Below are 21,046 nucleotides of genomic sequence, written 5' to 3' on the forward strand. Positions count from 1 at the left end.
TAAAAGCTACATTGTGAATAAGATTCTAACCTAAGTAGGCTGTACTTTCATTTTAAAATCCCAGTTGTGCCTTTTGGAATAGTACAACATGTGCATTATTAGCTCAGGAAAGGAGTCCTTGGATTCCAAGTAGAAGCACCTTAGAATTCTTTGCTTCTGAGATGTAGCTTCTAAATTTAGTGTTTATTTATGGTCCCCTATGTCTATTCACTAATGCTTGATTTTAGTGCTTAGTGCACAGGTTCAGGAGATGGTCGGGACATGGGTAGCAAGAATTCCAATCATCACCCTTACTTCCATGGGCCATTTCATCAAGATAAGTATGATCACATACTTTTTCACTTCATGGTAAGCATTCATTTTCATTTTTATTTATGCTTACAATGAGCTTCACAAGTGGCATGTATGTTCTTCCAAGACTTCATCCACCTAGCTCTTATGTATGTGACATGGTCATATTTTTTGTTAGGATTAGAGGTTAGTGTACATTGTACCTCCTCTTCAAGGTTTTCCTTTCCACCAAGTAGATTGTCCATAAGATGGACTAGAGATTGCACCATAATCATTGATTTTCTTTGGTCAATCCGTAAGAGGGTCATGAAACTACGAACGTCAAGATCATTCTTTGGGCACATGTTTTTTGTCACACAGGTTTTGAACATGGTCTAGGAACTTACAAAGTTCAGTTTAGCTAAGACGATCATACGACTACAAAGGAGACTACAAAGGTATGCCAAAGTGATATCCTTTTCCAACCTCTATGTGATTGACAGGTTTATGCTTATATCTTTGGGAAAGGCTATGAGCTTCGAGGAAAGAAGAATCCCTTTCCCTACAAAGATAGCGTTTGGATCTATTTTTACTTGCCCAGCTCTATACATTGTTGTATAACTTGGCTATCAAGCTTTCTTGACAATGATGTCAATTCAAGGGTTATCTGCAGCAATCATTTTTGTATGGCTAGGGTATGTTTTTGCCAAAGCATTCATACTAGGTGTATAGGCCCTAGTGTTTAGCAATGACATAGAGATATATGGCATGAGAATTAATTGGTACCATATAGATAGGTCTCCCATGTATGCCTGGTCATAAATGTAGGGCATCATTTCATGTTACTCCTCATATGGAGTGGTTTTCTAATTATGATGCATCTTGCAAGAGAAAGGTTCACCTTGGCAATGACTATGCATGTGAGATCATTGGAGTTGGCATGTGCAGCTAAAATTTCATAATGGGTGTACCTTCACATTGAAGAATGTGAAACATGTGCCAAATCTAACCAAGATCTTGATTACTATAGGGCACTTGAATGACACACACTATAGCTGTGTGTTTGGTGATAGCTCTTGGAAGATCACCAAAGGTTCTCTTGTTGTATCCTGTGGGTCAAAATCTAAAACTCTATATGTGTGACATGTTTTCACTATTAAGAAATATGTAGTTTGTGTAACCGAGTAGCCAAGTGTTTCATTGTGGCATCATCGGTTTTGGACATATGTCCCAGAATGCAATTGAAATCTTGTCTCGTTTTGGTTATGTTCCTAGCTTCGATTTCTTTGTTTGTGAGCATTGTTTGTATGGTAAACAAACACAGTCACCACATAAGAGGGGGGTAGTACTTGGAAGAGTGAGCCTTTATCACTCGTGCATAGTGCTGGGCCCATGCCTATGGTTTCCATGGGGGGAGAGACTTATTTTATCACTTTCATAGATGATTTTTCAAGAAAGGTGTTGGGCTTATTCTCTCAAAAGAAAGGACGAAGTTCTTTCTATTTTTCAAAAATTCGTGACATTGATGAAGACTCAAACTAGTAAGACGGTCAAGTATTTGATATCAAATAATGGTGATGACTAAATCTCTAGAGCTTTTCAAGAATTTTTCAATTTGAAATGCATTAAAAGAGAGTTGACATCCGCTTATAATCATCCATAAAATGGTGTTGCCAAGAGGATGAACTGTACTATTCAAGAAAAAGTACGTAGTTTGTTGTCCAATGTTTAATTTCCTAATGGATTTTGAACAGAAGCCCTAGAAATAGCTATCCATCTTATCAATAGGTCTCCCAATAAGGCCTTGGATAATAAAGTTTCTGAAGAGATCATGAAAGCCACCTTCTTACAAGAATCTTAGAGTCTTTGATTGTGAGGCATATGGCCATTTTCCTAAATTTTGGGGTAAGTTGGGCACTATGCAAGAGGCTGAATTGGCCAAAGAATACATAAAAATATTACTGGTCCTGAAAGAAATTGTGAAAAGTAAGCCAAAGAATTCATAATGTTATTGTTAGTCAAGGGTTGAAAGAAAATGTAAAATGAAAAGAAACTGCGACACACTAGCAATGAATAATACACAATGATATAATTAATCAAAGGTTGTTGCAACAAATTGTGAAAATAGCCATCGGCACCGAATACACAATGATATTGTTAATTGAGGGGTTGATGAAAGGTGATGATGCAACTATTGTCTCTCTCTCTCTCTCTCTCTCTCTCTCTCTCTCTCTCTCTCTCTCTCTCTCTCTCTCTCTCTCTCTCTCTCTCTTCTCGTATCAAGTAGGCATTGTCTCTCCTCTTCTATGTTTGGAGCCAAGGCACTTGACTACCATCTTTGGGCTTGGTTGCATGAGGCAGCTCGTCAATTGCCAAACTGTTGGGTTGAGCAGGAAAGCCAAAAAGAATGACTGCCCAAAATAATAGTTGATTGCATGTGAATTGCTCGTGGTACTCTTTGGAAAAAAACCACACGAGCAAAACTTGTTCGTTGGTGGCCTCATTTGGAGTAGGAGGCCTCTCTGGAAAAGGAAGGAGTGAGGAAGAGGCCATCATATAAAAAGAGTTATTGTGGCCTCTTTGAGAGGTCACAAAAGTCTCCCTGTTATGAAGACTGGATACTACCTTAAAAGCTAGAGAGCAGTGTACTAAAATGATGCATGCAATCTCCTACCAACCAGCCTTGTAGCACGGCTCTCTAGTTGGAAAGGCAAGATGGCTACCTCATGTGACCAGGCCCTTTCTCTCTTTCAAGCGGGGCTCGGAGTCCGAACTCGTCTCCCATGTTGAGATGTAGAGAGAGAGAGAGAGAGAGAGAGAGAGAGAGAGAGAGAGAGAGAGAGAGAGAGAGAGAGAGAGAGACGAGACAAGAGACACACCATGTACGCTCCCAAAGACTGATTCATATTGAGGACAAGATACAAATATATAGGTGAGACCAAGTTGAGTAGAGTGAGCCATATATAGCTCCAACACCCCCACTCAAACAAAGGTCTCTAGTTTTGGATGAAAAAAACCCTTGGGGAGTTCAAGAGAAAAACCCAAGCCCCTATACAATGTGAAAATATGAACCAATGATGATGATGTGAAAGTGAATTGTGCATCTATGTACAAATATACAAGTGACTCAAAGATCACAATGTGCAGATGCGGAGTGTGCACAGTGCATGGTACCTATAGGATTACAATGTCATATGTACAAAGCTATTACAATAGCAAAGAAGCTAATATAGAAAGAGTGAGGCCGAAGCAACTCCAAGCTCCGAGCGCAAGAGGATGAAACGTGACTCGTTGAGGCCTTTGGTCAGAATGTCTGCAATCATCTGGTCACTTGGATAGTGTTCAACCATAATGGTTCCTTTGCATACTTCATACCTGACACAATGATAATGGACAGCAATGTGCTTTGACTTATTATGTTGAACATAGTCTTTCGCAAGACTAATAGCACTCTGGTTGTCGCACCGCAAGGGTGTGCTAGAAAGAGGAGGGTGACCAATATCAACCAGAATTTGTCGAAGCTATATCAACTCACAAGTTGCAAGTGATGCCGCAACATATTCTAACTCAGTCATAGAAACTGCAACACAACGTTGTTTCTTGCTGGTCCAAGAAACAAGACAACCATTTATAAAGAAGCAGTTTCCACTAGTAGATTGCATAGATAAATGTGAGCTTGCCCAGTTTGCATCAGTGTAACCCAAAAGAGAAAGAGATTGTATAGAATCCGATGTGAGTTGTCGTCGATAGACCAAACCAAAATCTGTAGTGCCTTTCAAGTATTTCAACACACGCTTTGCTGCAGACCAATGCTTAAGAGAAGGATGTGCAAGATGTTGTCCAAGATAATTAGCAACAAACAAAATATTAGGACGAGTGTTCATGCCAACAAACTGAAGACATCCAATCAAGTAAGCATAAGGCTGATTTGTGACAAGTTGACCGCCATTGTCAGAAGTGTTCTTCGTAGAGCTCGCAAGACAAGGTGTGTTGGCTGAATGTGCAGATTCCATATCAAACTTTTGAATAGTATCTGCAATAAAATTTGATTGTCGAAGGAATAAAATACCTTTTGTACGATTCCGTTGGATTTGAATGCAAAGACACGAGTGAATCTCTCCAAGATCCACCATATCAAATGCAGAAGACAATAGCTTTTTCACTTGCTGAAGAAATCCTAAATCATTGGAAACAAGGATGGTATCATCCACATAAAGAGCAAGAATCACAAAACTACTACCTTGGCGTTTTATGTATAAGTTGGGGTCTGAAGAGCAAGAGATGAATCCCTTAGAGGTGAGAAAAAGATCAAATTTTGTATACAAGGCTCGCGAAGCTTGTTTGAGGCCATATAGTGCCTTATGGAGTTGAGCAACAAGGTCTTCTTTATCTGGAATAGCAAACCCTTTTGGTTGTTCCATATAAATTTCCTCTTCAAAGTCACCGTTGAGAAAAGCAGTTCGCACATCCATTTGATGAGCTTCTAAATCAAATTGAACAGCAGATGCCAATAAAACTCGAACACTTGTAATGCAAAAAACTGGTGAAAAGGTCTCTTGATAATCAACACCAGCTACTTGGGAGTAACCTTTTGCAACTAAACCTGCCTTGAACTTGTCAAAATATTCATTTTCTTTTACTTTTGTCTTATACACCCACTTACACTTAATAGTTGTACGACCAGGAGGTAATTCATTTAGTATCCATGTACCTTTAGAGATAAGAGAATCGTACTCTGCTTCCATAGCCTCTTTCCATTGATCCTTTTGTGGTGAAGAGATAGCTTCATCATAAGTAACGGGATCTTCAGAAGTAGAAAAAGCATTATCAACAATATCATCATCATAAACATAACATGAGCCATGTTCAAAATCAATAGGCAGATCAACAAAAATATCTATATCATCATTGGCAGCATTCGGAATGGATGGTTGTGAAGAGGAAAGTTTCTCTATAGGAAGAGTTTCATCATCTGAAAGAAATGAAAAAGCTTGAAGCAATGATTTAGTATCATCAGAATCATCCATGGACCATGAGCCTCCCATAAGCTGTTCGTTAAAAGTAGCATCACGATTCACAATTACTTTCTTGGAGGAAGGGTCATAGAATATCCAATAAAAATAACTTTAAGACCGGGAGCATCAAGCTTTGTTTGTGTTTCTTTGGAAACACGAATACAAGCAATACATCCAAAGGTTCTGAAATGAGATACAGAAGGCATGTCACCTGTCCATGTTGTGATGGGTATCTTACCAGAGGGTGCAGTAGTAGGAAGATGTTTCTGAATAAATAATGTTGTCAAAGTAGCTTCAGCCCAGAAAACATGAGATAAACCAGAATGAATCAACATACATCTTACAACATTGAGAATAGTGCAATTTTTCGTTCAACAACGTCGTTCTGTTGAGGTGAATATGGAATAGTGTGTTCATGATGAATTCCACTATCAACACAGTAATTCACAAACTCTCAAGAAACATATTCGCCTCCATTGTCACTACGAAGCTTCTTAAGGTGACGATCAGTTTGAATTTCCGCAGCCTTGTGGAATTGTTTGAAAACAGATAAGGCCTCAGATTTTTGTCTAAGTAAAAATACAGTCGTATACCGTGAGAAATCATCAATGAAAGTAATGAAGTAGCGATATTGTGATCTCAAAGAAGGTAGAGGTCCACATATATCAGTATGAACAAGATCCAATATGTCATGAGAATGAGTTGTATTTGAAAGAGGAAAGGGTTTACGATTATGTTTCCCAAGAGCACAAAACTCACAAATTCCCATATGGGGATGAGCTTTAAGATCCATGCCATGAACAAGATCACGACGCTGAAGATCAAGGAGTTTTGAGAAATCAGCATGAACAAAACGGTGATGCCATACTTTGCAATCATGATCACCTGGAGTAGTAACAATATTTGCTATAGCATCATTGAGAGAGAGTTCAAACAAATTACCGTTTCGAGGAGCAGTGGCTATAGTCTTTCCATTTTTCTCAATTCGGCATTTGGTATGATCAAATCCAACAAAGAGACCAAGATGAACAAGTCTAGCAACTGAAAGAAGATTACGTTGGAGATCTGGTACATGTAATACTCCTCGCAAAATTCGAGTGGAAGAAGATAAGGTACCAAGATATAAATCTCCAATACCCTTTACTTAACAAGTCGTATCATCAGCAAGATAAACAACATGTTGAACTGGTAGGGGATGATAGTTATGGAGCCACTTAGACTGATATGTCATATTTCGTGTAGCACCAGAATCAAAAATAAAAAGTGAACCATGACGTACATGAAGTATTCTATCTGGAGCAACTGAACATAGGACGCAACTTGTTTCTGGTACAATGTTGTTTCGATGTTCACTAGCATATGCTCTATTACGATCTGTGTCAAATCGACGCTTATAGCACATATGAGTGGGATGATCAGATCGTCCACAATATTCACAAGAAGAAGAAGCAGAGTCTCTACATAAACGTGGTTGTTTCGTGGTAATATTGTGTTCTTCATCATATTGACGTGCCCAACAATCATCTTCAGTATGGCCATTTCTATTGCAGTAAGAACATTGTTTACTAGGAAATTTAAGACGAGAGAAAATATTACCACGACGGCCACCTCTACGGTTTCCTCTTTGAAACAAACGCCTTCGAGCATAAAAAACACGTTCCATCTGTTGTGACTCGGTCTCCTCTTGTGAAATCATAGCTGTATCATGACCAGCATTACGTCGTTCTTGACGTTGAGAGTATTCAATTAAAGACATGCAGGCTTGGTCGAAATCAAGACCATCTTTATTAGAGAGAATAGTAACAATTTTATCATAAGAGGAGTCCTTCACCGTATCAAGGAGAAGTGTAATCAGTTGCTTTTGTGGAACAGGATCACCGGCAGCAGCAAGTTGATTAATAATAGATTAGAAAGACTCAATATGTCCCGTTGTCGGGGGATAATTGTGCGAAAGGTGAGCCGGGAAGGCACCGGGCCCCTGGCTATGAGAGGTGTGGGGAAAAGAGATGCAGCATGCACAATTAACAAGACAGAGCTCAAAAAAAATGGTACTCTTAATTCTAGTTAATCCACAGTAGTCATCATTAATCAATCATTAATGGAGGCTTAATGCTCCTTACAAGATGAATCCTGGCTTAGACCAGGTGCTAATCAAGAAAAGTTATAATGACTTGCTTAATACTGCCTTCTGCTTCTTCCCGGCAAGGCTCAAGAACATCCTTCTTCCAATGCTCGTTTGATTTGGCTTAAGGTTTATGGCTTAAATCTCTGATTTGAATGGGTTTATCGTGATCCGCCTTAAGTTTGGTTTGGTTCGAATGGCTAATCAAGGCTTAATGATATCTAGAGCTTATGGCCTAGAGATCTTAAGATTATCCGGTTAATGTTTTGATGGCTTATGATGGCGAGATTAGGATTATGATGGCTTGCGGCTTGAGGTTCGAGAAGCTTGGCTTAGAGAGCTTGAGAAAACTTTGATTAGCGAGCTTAAAATCGATATCTTTAGATAAGGATGGCTTCAATTGCTTAAGTTTCCGATTAGAGAGCTTAGCCGTGAGAGCTTTAGATTAGGATTACTTAAGGGGATTAGAGAGGTTTAGCATCGAGCTTATGAGGAGGTTTAGCATCGAGCTCATGAGGAGGATTAGCATAAGAATATCAAGCTTATGGCAATAAGAGCTTAGGTTCCCTCTCCTGGAGAGAGTTAGAGAGAGCTTACTTGTGAGGTTAAGCCGATGATGATAAGAACTTCCGAGATTTACCTATGACGAGGAGAAGGCCCCCCAAGAGCCGTCCCTTTCTTTGCATGGCCTTCCCTTTTTAGCCATCCCATTAGCGATATCGCTAATGGGACTGGCTGCTTAATGACATGGTAGGCCGAAAACGACCTTCACCAAATCTGGCACGGCCGGTGCAAAAAAAAAGCGCCTCTGCTAGCTGGGAATTTTCCCCTTCTTCGGCATCCTCGTCCCATGCCCAAGGTGCTCAACGCGAGCATTGCAAGCTCCTTCCCTGTCGATGGGCGCTGCTGCAGCTCACGCCATTCCTTCCTTTTTCTTTTTTATTGACTTTACACTCAATTTAAAACCCTTTTTGTTTTGGGTGGCCACCCAATGGGCGGGCACCTTTGGGTTTATGGCCCTTGGGCCTTTGGGCAGTCGGCTTCCTTCATAAGGATACCACATTAGGCATACATAATGGCCAAGGCACCACCAAGATTATCCATTGGGCAGCCACAGCATTGGTAAGGGCACCACATTTAGAAGATACATCGGCCGTAGCCTTGCCAAGCACAACATTTTTCCTCGGCCAAAGCTTCCTTCATTGGCGGCTGTAAGAGTATAATATTTGGCATAAATGTTGAGCAAGCAATGATAAGCACAACATCTTTCTCTAGTCGTCATCGATTAGCAATATCATCGTGAATTTTGATGTCGTAAAATCTTCAATATTGCCACATACCTGCAAGAAGCATGTGTAAGTGATTGATTTTGGAGAGTTGTCCCGTCAAGGCTAGGCATATTATAAAAATGCTTCCGCATCGTCCCTCATTTGACATACACATCGGGCACCGCACTCCATTAAGCCAAATGAATGTGATTAAACAAGGCGACTAGGGCGGCTCAAACCTAGTCCCGAGTGATACTTTAACGGCCAATAACTTGGCAATCGTAAACCCGATCTCTGATCTGAAAAGACCAAAATTCTCCACTAAGTGAGCACTTCAGCCTGATGCAATCATTCCAGTTTTTTCCCCTCAGCTGCAGTTGCCCAATCCGGTACAGATCTGCTACTGACTCAACTTAAAACTGTCAAAACTTCTTACACGTAGCTCCGATTGACGAGCCGTTAAGACAAGCATGTAGAGCCTTTCAAGTACTTCGATTCTGATTAATCGAATCCCAGCTATGACCACTTCAAGCATACTCACTGTTTGGCATTACCAAGACATCTTTTGGTCCTTAGAGCCGCATCTGGTACACTTTTAGCTTAAAATTGGCTTGTTAGCAAGCCCTTATAACTGCTGATTAACCATGCAGGATTCAAATACTCTTGATCAGAATTTATTTGCTCATTTTCTTGTCATGGGAGCGGAGCAGCACGACATTCACCCCCTCTGAACCTGCACAGCCTCCGGTCTATGCCAACCGGTCTTTAAGCTACATCGTCTATAAATACCTTAAGCTACTTTTCATCAATCTGACGTAGTTAATAAAGCTATGTAAAACAAAAAGAAGGTGTAAATCATAACATCAATGGTCTAGCTCAATTATCTGGTAGCTGTCCCATCACAATCCTTGAACCGTAGTGGTTGTACCTCCAAAGCATGCAATTATGAAAATCTATTTAGTGAACCCCGCCAAACTCAAGTGCTCCAGTTACTTATGCACACGGCTTGACCATCAGCTCCCTATCAAGCTCAAGTATTCCTTACTCTGTCTACACATGGAATGGTCGTCAAGTCCTTTACTTCAAGTTCTGGTAGCAGAACCATCTCAAAAGATGTGAAGATACTATAACAATTGTCCAAGATGTCAACTGGAAGCTAGCCATGTAAGATTATTGATCATATAATCGAAAACACGTCTGTCTTAACATACAAAAAAATAAATCTACTGCCAAGTAACCTGCTATAGGAAAATAAGTGAGATCTTTGAATCTGCAAGTTGCTCTTCAATAGCTCCCATGATCAAATGGGATAATAAGGAATTTCCCCAATAGAGCATAATATCCACATAAGCTATTGAAACCACCATGTAGACCCAAAAATACCCATCCATAGTGTACCTACTTTTGAAGATCTTTCGAATCACCTGGATCAAATACCATTAAAATCACATAGCATTGATGGCCTCCACAATATACTAGATCTTCACCTGAAGCATAGTGCAGCAGCCACATCTCACAAACTCTTGGTAACTTAAGGTCGTTACCAGCAAGACTTAAAGAATTCTGACTCCCTTTTACTAGTAGACAGGACATCATTGACATAAGAATTACTAGGAATAGTATCCAAATCCAGCCACATTTGGCACATTTCCCAAAGAAATGAAAAATCCTAAGCACTTTATGCATTATCAGGGGTGATGTAGCATCATCACCCCCTCTAGCTTCACAGCCATTACGAAAAATCTTAGGACTTTCTGGACCTGTATCATCAGAGAGATTTTTACCTGGCTCTTGAGGTTGATAATGAATAATAGCTTTGTCCTGAAAATCTTCATCCATAACATCCATGGGAAAATCACCTTTGGAGGTCTCAACATTCTTCAAAGCTATAGGAGTTGGCTCCTCTTGCAGCCCATATATAAGCATAGATGTACAATCCATGTCAATATCCTGCTCACAATCGACGTGATGTAGGCAATCTTCGATATCACCCTCTGCTTCCTCATCTGCATCCATGCTACTGAGTAAGCCATTACAACTTGTAAAAGGTTCATCAGGCACCCCTTCTGAAGGGGTATCTGCATCACAAAGCTCTCCCAAACTTCTATAACCTTCTCCTTTAGATTGGGCCAAAAACCCATCAATTATGTAATCTGCTTCTGTGATAATTGAATCGGCAAACATATTGCCAAAAGAAACCATAAGCTCATTGGCATTATCAAGTACATCCTGTGTTAGGTTCACAGTCTCGACCACTTCATCAACTATTGCATGTATAATAGATTTGTTTCTGCAATCATCGGTAATAACTCTGCTGCCCTGCTCAGCTATAGTGCCAATAGAACCATTAGAAGCCTGTAGTGGCTCATCTTCTTGATAAACTTGTTGAGAGCATCCCATGCCAAGATCAATAGCTTGAAAAAATTTTGTTGTACAGTCTAGCTCTTCACTAGAACCATTATTCTAAGTAACTTCCATGCGAGAAATCTTTGAAAAAAAATCATACATTTGTGTTTCAGCAGTAAATTCATATGTACCTTTGCTCGGTTGCTCAAAATATGGTCCTTTGAAGTTGAATCTGCTTCTTCCAAAGTTGTATTTGCCTTGGCTTGACTTCTTGCAGAAATATGGTCCCAAAATTGATCATAATTAAGGAACTGTATCTGCTCCCCTTCTTCTTTGTAGAAAATAATATGTCCTTGTTCATTTATCTCCTTCATTGTTAACTCGATAATTCTTGAGCTTTCATGAACAAACCCTTCTGCAAAATAATCCCACTGTGTGGGGTATGTCTCTGCCAGTTCTCGAACCTTGTCTTTAAACTCGGAGGTTACAACTTCTTCAAAGGCCGAAACCATCCGATCTTCTGGAATTCCTCGGCTCTTCATCTCCGCTTGATAGCATGCAAGGAGTCCATCTGGATCATGACCTTGAAAAATCCCATATTGTTCATGTACAGCATCAAGTGCCATCTCCACTGCATCATCAAGCTGCTTTTTCACCTTCATAGCTTTGACTTCTTGTAAACACCTCTGAACTAAGCCCAACATTTTGGGCAGATCTATTGTTGCTAGATTTTTATCAAATCTATTGAGGTTGTACTCTCCAATAAACTCCTTCAATTCTGTTGGAATCTCCATCCTGACCTCCCACCCTAGCTCGTTTCGCGTCGGGTTCACCAAGAATCTCGGGGGATAATTGTGCGAAAGGTGAGCCGAGAAGGCACCGGGCCCCTGGCTGTGAGAGGTGTGGGGAAAAGAGATGCAGCATGCACAATTAACAAGACATAGCTCAAAACAAACGGTACTCTTAATTCTAGTTAATCCATAGTAGTCATCATTAATCAATCATTAATGGAGGCTTAATGCTCCTTACAAGATGAATCCTGGCTTCAACCAGGTGCTAATCAAGAAAAGTGATAATGACCTGCTTAATACTACCTTCTGCTTCTTCTCGGTAAGGCTCAGGAACTTCCTTCTTCCAATGCCCGTTTGATTTGGCTTAAGGTTTATGGCTTAAATATCTGATTTGAATGGGTTTGTCGTGATCCGCCTTAAGTTTGGTTTGGTTCGAATGGCTAATCAAGGCTTAATGATATCCATAGCTTATGGCCTAGAGATCTTAAGATTATCCGGTTAAGGTTTTGATGGCTTATGATAGCGAGATTAGGATTATGATGGCTTGTGGCTTGAGGTTCGAGAAGCTTGGCTTAGAGAGCTTGAGAAAACTTTGATTAGCGAGCTTAAACTCGAGAGCTTTAGATCAGGATGGCTTCAATTGCTTAAGTTTTTTATTAGAGAGCTTAGCCTTGAGAGATTTAGATTAGGATTACTTAAGGGGATTAGAGAGGTTTAGCATCGAGCTTATGAGGAGGTTTATCATCGAGCTCATGAGGAGGATTAGCATAAGAATATCAAGCTTATGGCAATAAGAGCTTAGGTTCCCTTTCCCGGAGAGAGATAGAGAGATCTTACTTGTGAGGTTAAGGCAATGATAATAAGAACTTCCGAGATTTGCCTATGATGAGGAGAAGGCCCCCCAAGAGCCGTCCCTTTCTTTGCATGGCCTTCTATTTTTAGCCATCCCATTAGCGATATCGCTAATGGGACTGGCTGCTTAATGACGTGGCAGGCCGAAAAAAACCTTCACCAAATCCGGCGCGGCCGGTGCAAAAAAAAAAGCGCCTCTGCTAGCTGGGAGTTTTCCCCTTCTTCGGCATCCTCGTCCCATGCCCAAGCTGCTCAGCGCGAGCATCGCGAGCTCCTTCCCTGTCGATGGGTGCTGCTGCACATCACGCCATTCCTTCCTTTTTCTTTTTTATTGACTTCACACTCAATTTAAAACCCTTTTTGTTTTGGGTGGCCACCCCATGGGCGGGCGCCTTTGGGTTTATGGCCCTTGGGCCTTTGGGCAGTCGGCTTCCTTCATAAGGATACCACATTAGGCATACATAATGGCCAAGGCACCACCAAGATTATCCATTGGGTAGCCACAGCATTGGTAAGGGCACCACATTTAGTAGATACATCAGTCGTAGCCTTGCCAAGCACAACATTTTTCCCCGGCCAAAGCTTCCTTCATTGGCGGTTGTAAGAGTATAATATTTGGCATAAATGCTGAGCAAGCAATGATAAGCACAACATCTTTCTCTAGTTGTCATCGATTAGCAATATCATCGTGAATTTTCATGTCGTAAAATCTTCAATATTGCCACATACCTGCAAGAAGCATGTGTAAGTGATTTCTTTTGGAGAGTTGTCCCGTCAAGGCTAGGCATACTATAAAAATGCTTCCGCATTGGCCCTCATTTGACATACACATCGGGCACCGCACTCCATTAAGCCAGATGAATGTGATTAAATAGGGAGACAAGGGCGGTTCGAACTCGGCCCCCGATGATACTTTAACGGCCAATAACTTGGCAATCGTAAACCCAATCTCCGATCCGAAAAGACCGACATGCTCCACAAAGTGAGAACTTCAGCCTGATGCATTCATTCCGATTTTTCCCCCTCAGCTGCAGTTGCCCAGCCCGGTACAGATCTGCTACTGACTCAATTTAAAACTGTCATAACTTCTTACCCGTAGCTCCGATTGACAAGCCGTTAAGACAAGCACGTAGAGCCTTTCAAGTACTTTGATTCTGATTAATGAAATCCCAGCTATGACCACTTCAAGAATACTCGCTGTTTGGCATTACCAAGACATCTTTTGGTCCTTAGAGCCCCATCTGGTACACTTTCAGCTTAAAATTGGCTTGTTAGCAAGCCCTTATAACTATTGATTAACCATGCAGGATTCAAATACTCTTGATCAGCATTCCTTTGCTCATTTTCTTGTCATGGGAGGGGAGCAGCACGACACCGTCATGGCAGTACCAACTTCATATTGTAGTTTGTTAAGCAACCCTCTCAAATAAAGTATTTTTGTAACAGATTTTTTCTGAAAGTTTGCAATAAGGTACTTCCATACGTCATGGGAAGTACGCAGTTCATACATAACAAGCAAAAGAGAATCACTAAGAGCAGAAAGAATATACCGATGAGCTGCTTTATCACGTCATTGCCAATCCGTATACGCAACATTCCAATCTTCAAATATAGGTCCTTCAGTGATAAGCACGTTATCATGATCCGTATCAATAGACTGAGGGGGAAAAACACGATTTCCAAGGACAACATCAAAGAGTTCATCGCCTTCAAGAATTAACAACATCTTTTCTTTCCACCCTGGAAATCCTTGGCCTTGGAAAGGAGGAACAGAACGCTGGCCAGAAGGAAATCCGTTGACGAGAATAGTCATAGCCATATCTGGTTGCGAGAAGACGTATAAGATAAGATCGCAGAATCTGCACACCATATATGGTGAAGGCTGCAATTGAGAACCATAGAAATATGACAACTGTGTTCTATCAACAATAAACGCAAGAAGGATGCTCAATACACGTCCAAAGATGTGAGAGACATTGTTCAAAAAAGCAGGGAAAAGGAGACGTCAATAATAAAAGAGTCCTCAAAATAGAGTGACGTGAGACGAGAGTCCTCAAAATAGAGTGATGTGAGACGCAAGATTGACGGCCACAATATGAATAAAGCTAAATTTGCTCGAAAAAGTTAACGCCAAAATTAGAAAAACGATCACGGACGCTTCACGAAGACGCATGACGAAGAAAGCTGCGTCAAGCTCAATTTGCAGTAAAAACAGCATAACTTTCTGATGGAACTTGATTGACGCAAACCTAAAACTCAAATCGAAGAGCTCGAGGAGACGAACAAGTTTTGGATGAAAAGTGCCATTGTGCTACGTCCATCGCGCTTTTCTCGTTTCTCTAAATTTTGAGTAGAAGACCCCCAAAAATTGAGACGAAGTTCAAGGTGTCAAAAAACAAATCAACAAGAAAACGTAATCAATGATTTATTGTATCGATTAGCAATAAACACAACACAGAAAACACTAATCATATTCTTCTTAACACAAAACAACCACAGATAACAAGAATCAATCCTCAAAAAAATGAAATTTGTAGCAATTTTGAATCTTACATGCGAATCGCATACACATACTGTTTTGTCACCATGAATTGAATTGGCGCGTGATCGTTACCGCTTTGATACCATGTTGAGATGTAGAGAGAGAGAGAGAGAGAGAGAGAGAGAGAGAGAGAGAGAGAGAGACGAGACGAGAGACACACCATGTATGCTCCCAAAGACTGATTCATATTGAGGATAGGATACAAATATATAGGTGAGACCAAGTTGAGTAGAGTGAGCCATATATAGCTCCAACATCCCAATCCCAAGTGTCCTCTCTCTCTCTCTCTCTCTCTCTCTCTCTCTCTCTCTCTCTCTACCATCTGCAGTGAGCCTTCTTTGTCACTGTTCCGAACTGTGCAGGCAACACATGAGGTAGGATGGGAAATTTGACACGTGTAAATCGGAAACCCACCACCCATTATGTTTTAGTATACTAGTCCAACCCGAAGGCAGTCGAGGGAGGGGGAGAGAGAGAGAGAGTGCACTCGAGTGAGAGAGGGGTCCTTGTCTTTTAACCTTTAGCTCGCAGATTCGGACACCTATAAAGGTTCCCATTTTGCCTTTATGTTATAGAAGTACATAGTAGTATAGTATATCTACTAACATAATATGGCATCCACGGTTGCCCTTTCCACGTGTCATCTTCTGCAATATGAAGGCTACATCCAAAAAAGAGAGACGCGAATGAATATTTTCTAGTTGCTTAGTGCCGGCTCCACAAATGAATATTTTCCAGCACTTTCCATCAACTTGGTGGCGGCTCTGCAAGGCTTAATTTGAAGGCTTTCAAGCTCATTTAGTTGCTTGGTGATGAACGAAACTCAAACTCCTTGCTCGCTCATATTTTGTGCTCCCAGAGAGAGAGAGAGAGAGAGAGAGAGAGAGAGAGAGAGAAGCAGGTATTCCCTTCCCTTGCTCATATCCCACAAATGGAGAGCTTTCTTCTCGCAGCTCAAGTGCTACCATATGGGCTTCCCACAACTTGAAAGGAGCTCAACTCTGTGCCTTCCCTTCCTTTTTGAGTTGAGTCGGATCGTGAAGGGGACAACCCATGAGAGCCTAGCTAATGGGAAGGGAAAAGGTGTTGGTTGCTTTTGGGCATAGTGAATTAGCCTCAACAGATGGCATCGTCATGGGTGAAGACACCATAGGGACAAGCCTGGCACTAGATGACGAGGTTACTGCCAATGCATTAGAGGCATGGATGAAACAACGGGTGTTACTATTGCTGCTATGAATTAGCCTCAACAGATGGTGCCGTCATGGGTGAAGACATTGTAGGGACAAGCTTGGTACTAGATGATGGGGTTACTACCGATGCATTAGAGGCATCGATTCAACAACGGGTGTTACTATTGATGCTGCTTTGATGTAGCAAAAGCATGCAAAGCATAAGGTCTATATCCTCCTGTGTCTTAGCATCTCTCTCTCTCTCTCTCTCTCTCTCTCTCTCTCTCACACACACACACACACACACACACACACACACACACACACACACACGTCCGGCAAACCGAACTCCACCTACACCTAATACTCTAGAGGTGAGGCTTTAATATAAGGCTTGGAGACTGAGAAGGCACATTGCAGGCACCAGGAAACTAATAAAATAGATAATGAGTTTGGAAATAGCTGTTGTTTATGGGTGTTGTCCAACAATCCAATCCGTGCAGGTTCTGCATAGAGTGATGATGAAGGGAGAAAATTGGGATTAATGTAAGTAGTATGCAACTGGTGCGCACATGCAAACATCTGAATGGCAACCTGAGACGTGGTCATATAGACTCATGTCGACCAAATGTAGTACATGCTACCCCCTGCATATTGAACTCACTCTCTCTCTCTCTCTCTCTCTCTCTCTCTCTCTCTCTCTCTCTCTCTCTCTCTCTCTCTCTCTCTCTCTCTCTCTCTCTCTCTCTCTCTCTCTCTCTCTCTCTCTCTCTCTCTCTCTCTCTCTCGCCAAGCAGGTATGATCACCTGCAAGCAACAAATCTCTCTCGCTCTCTCTCTACTCGATATGCTTGCATCATTTCATATGCAACTGGATAGGACTTAGTGGTCGATGAGGTGGTCGTAGTATTATAGGGGCAGATACTGTAGGACAGGTAGGCAGAAGAAAAGGAGACGGGGTATCATATGGCCATGGGCCCAGTGGACGATGAGTCATCCTAATGCAGGGAAATGTGCAGGAGCAGACACTACATGACAATTGGTCGGTACAAGAGAAGGAGATGAAAGATCGTGTGCCCATGACAATCAAGCAGTCGGGTAGCTCACCCACAAGGATGTATAAGCCAAGGGCAAAGGTGGCGATCGACAATGGAACATGGCATGTGGCGTCAAGCACCTCTTTTTATTTTTATGGCATTTCTACGGTACCTTACAACTGCATGTGATTGCAGGAAAAAGGTTGCCAGCCCTAGAAATGATTGCAGTTAGCTAAAGAGTCATCGGCTAAGTTTGAGCGTCACAGAGAGAGAGAGAGAGAGAGAGAGAGAGAGAGAGAGAGAGAGAGAGAGAGAGAGAGAGAGAGAGAGAGAGAGAGAGAGAGAGAGAGAGAGAGAGAGAGAGAGAGATAGAGAGAGAGGATGAGGAAATTCTACAACTAAGCACCACGCTTATGTTAGATGCCTTTGGTATGTATGTCAAATGTGGTTGTACTTTCAAGCATGCAATCTTCTAAAATGCAACCAACATGGCCAACATGGTAGGGCGAGGAAGATTCTCAGCAAATGAGAAGTGAGCATTTCTTGAGTGAGTGATTTTCTCTTGAGGTAGGTAGCTTCATCTATATGCATTTGAACAAATGGACATTATGCAAGAGGTTGACACAAGCAAGAAATATAATGATAAGACATGAGAGTTTGTTGGAAAAAATTTGGTGTACCTTTAAAATTTGTGTCAGCATGGTGGTTTGTTTGATTTAATCAATCAATTAACTTCATCATTCAAAAAGAGCGAGAAGGGGAGTTAACTTCCTTAGAAGAGTTCAATGGTCTATGAGACTAGAAGAGGGGGGGGGGGGGGGGGGGGGGGGGGGGGGGGGGGGGGGGAGAGAGAGAGAGAGAGAGAGAGAGAGAGAGAGAGAGAGGAATAAAATGTTATATTAACGTCTTCAAAAGGCCAAAATGACCTTTGAGACCAAACTCTTACAACCTTGTGAATCTAATACCATGTCTGGGTACAAAAATACTACTTCTACTAGATTTCATCCTCATCTGCACTCAGGATGGAGAGAGAGAGAGAGAGAGAGAGAGAGAGAGAGAGAGAGAGAGAGAGAGAGAGAGAGAGAGAGAGAGTCTAAGAGCTTTTTTTAAATTGTTCATTTAATTGAATCTTTTATTCAATTCAATTTATGAGAGAGAAAGAGAGAAGTAGACATAGGCAGGTGGGAGAAAGGATAAACGAGAGGGAGTGAACCAAGTCAAGAAAAGGATTGAAGTTGAATGAGCACCCACTCACTATACATGTTGAAACTATGAGGCTACATCCAAAAGACTCCATAGAGAAATATGAACCACACACACATACACACACACACACACACACACACACACACACACACACACACACACACACACACACAAGACAGAGACTGAGAGAGATAGATAGATAGATAGATAGATAGTTCTATTATCGTCCTCGGAGGTCAAATATGACCTATGGGACCAAATGAACATGTCACGTGGTGTGAGGGGAGGTCATAAGTGACTCTCGATGCTCAAAAATGGCTGAAATGAGTGTCGCAATAGAGAGTCCACATCGTGGTTGGGAGAGGAAGGTATGTAGGGAGAGCTCATGGCTGAATATGTGGGGAAAAGAGGACCTAATGTGGTCAGAAGCTGAGCACTCAAGTAGTGTGTGGTACTCACTCTCTCGCACTTAACAAGGGCATAAGGTGCAAAGTCGATGAGACTCCTCACCAGTGCCCCAACGTCCTGTCTCGCAACGTAGAGAATGGGAGCTAAGACGAATGGAGGCAATGGTGCGGATTGCACTCAATGGGATGGGCTCACGGATGTAGGGATGGGTTCGGTTACTGCGTTTGAAGAAGAAGAGAGATTTGTAGTTTGGGCCAATGTGTGTGGTGTAATGGCTAAAGCGAGAACCTCCAAGCCGTGATACATTGGCGTTGTAAGAAGGCCTCATTAACTTGGGAGTCCATCGACGCATCCTTGACCAAGTCACATGCATCCCATCTTCCAAATCATTTCTTGATGTCAAGCATCCACCCCGAACTTAGTATTTTGCTCTTGCATGTCTTTTGGACCTTTTGACTTGCTTCATATGCGATTCTAGGAAGTCGATACAAAGGGCTACGTTGTGTCTTAAGCATGTACTCCACAACCCTTTGCATGCCCAAGACCTCAATGGGAAGCGATCATGACTCAAGAAGTAAGAGCATGTAGGGTGTTTGTGTCTTGACTTGGAGAAAGTTGGTGAGAAAACGCTTTTGGACATTCTCAAACTCTTTCCAAGTAGACTTCCCGATTCTACCACCCCACACCTCCACTCCATAAAGAAGCACCGGTGTCACCAATGTGTCAAAGAGGTACTTTTTGAGAGCCCAACACTTGATCTCTCCAGAATTGCACATATTCTCAAATGCATAATTGTAGACATGTAGTAGTGTTAGTGTGTATACGCGCTTCACCAGGGGCACTTTTCTCCCACTGGGTTTTTCCCCCTAGACATCCGGTGTGAAAGGACACCTTATCTCTTAGGGTTTCATATAAGCTTTGTAGCTCTGAGTTTGTATACACTATTATTCCAATACAGAGAGATAGACTACAGAGATCTCGTACGCAAGCTCTGTGTCTTCTCCTTCTCCATCTTCTTCCTACTGTGAGTTGATGTCTTCTTTCTGTTTCCTGTTTCATCATCTTCAACAATTGATATCAGAGCAAGGTGATTTCCAAAACCTCTACTTGCGTTTTCGCGTCCTCGCGCGCAATCGCAGTTTTCAGGCAGTTTTCGGAAAATTTGCTCATGGGAGCATCCTCGACGTTCCGGGAGTATTCTGACCCCCCTTTCGAAGCCGTTTGAGCCGTCATAATTTTTTTCTGAGCAGCGTAGCAGAAGTTACTTTTCGGAGGCATTTAGATCAAGAGGGTGTGCTTTTTGACAGATTTTCTTCAGGTAAACAGTTCTTTTGGGAAGCAGCTTGTCTTAGCTTTGTGCTGAGATTTTGTGTAGAGTTTTTCTTGGATTGGAGAGGAGATTTGTGAATCTCTTGGAGGTTCTTTTTCTCTCTTGTGTGCATCCACAGTATGGCTCAATCTACGGAGAAAGAGATTTTTGGTGCGTTTACATCCGAAGACAAATTGGATGGTACCAACTATTCTCTTTGGTCTTTTATGGCCAAAAATGTTTTGGTTGGTAAAGGATTGTGGGATTATGTATCTGGAGATGAAGTTCGTCCAGGTAGCATTGCACCTGCCACGCCTGGTCGTGGTGCAGCTGTTGGTGCAGGACCCTCACAAGTCACTCTAGAGCAAAAGAGATGGGATACTAAAGATGCACAAGCTATGGCTGTGATTTCCTTAACCATAAAGAGGACAATCACACCACATATCAGATCTTGCAGAACTTCTGAGGATGCTTGGAACACTCTGCAAGCTATGTTTGGAGGAAGAAACGCTGCCAGAATAGTGTTTTTGAAGAAACAACTTGACAAAATACAGATGGACGAAGGTGACGATATCGTCGAGCATCTTACAAAAATCAGGGATCTTAAAGAGCAATTGCTTAGCATTGATGAAGTGATTCCAGAGAAGGACTTGGTTTCCAAAACACTCAATTCACTACCACCATCTTATTTGACTTTTCAGACTTCTT

Source organism: Adiantum capillus-veneris, chromosome 18 (genome assembly GCF_014529385.1).
Source record: "Adiantum capillus-veneris isolate H3 chromosome 18, ASM1452938v2, whole genome shotgun sequence".
Taxonomy (NCBI): Eukaryota; Viridiplantae; Streptophyta; class Polypodiopsida; order Polypodiales; family Pteridaceae; genus Adiantum; species Adiantum capillus-veneris.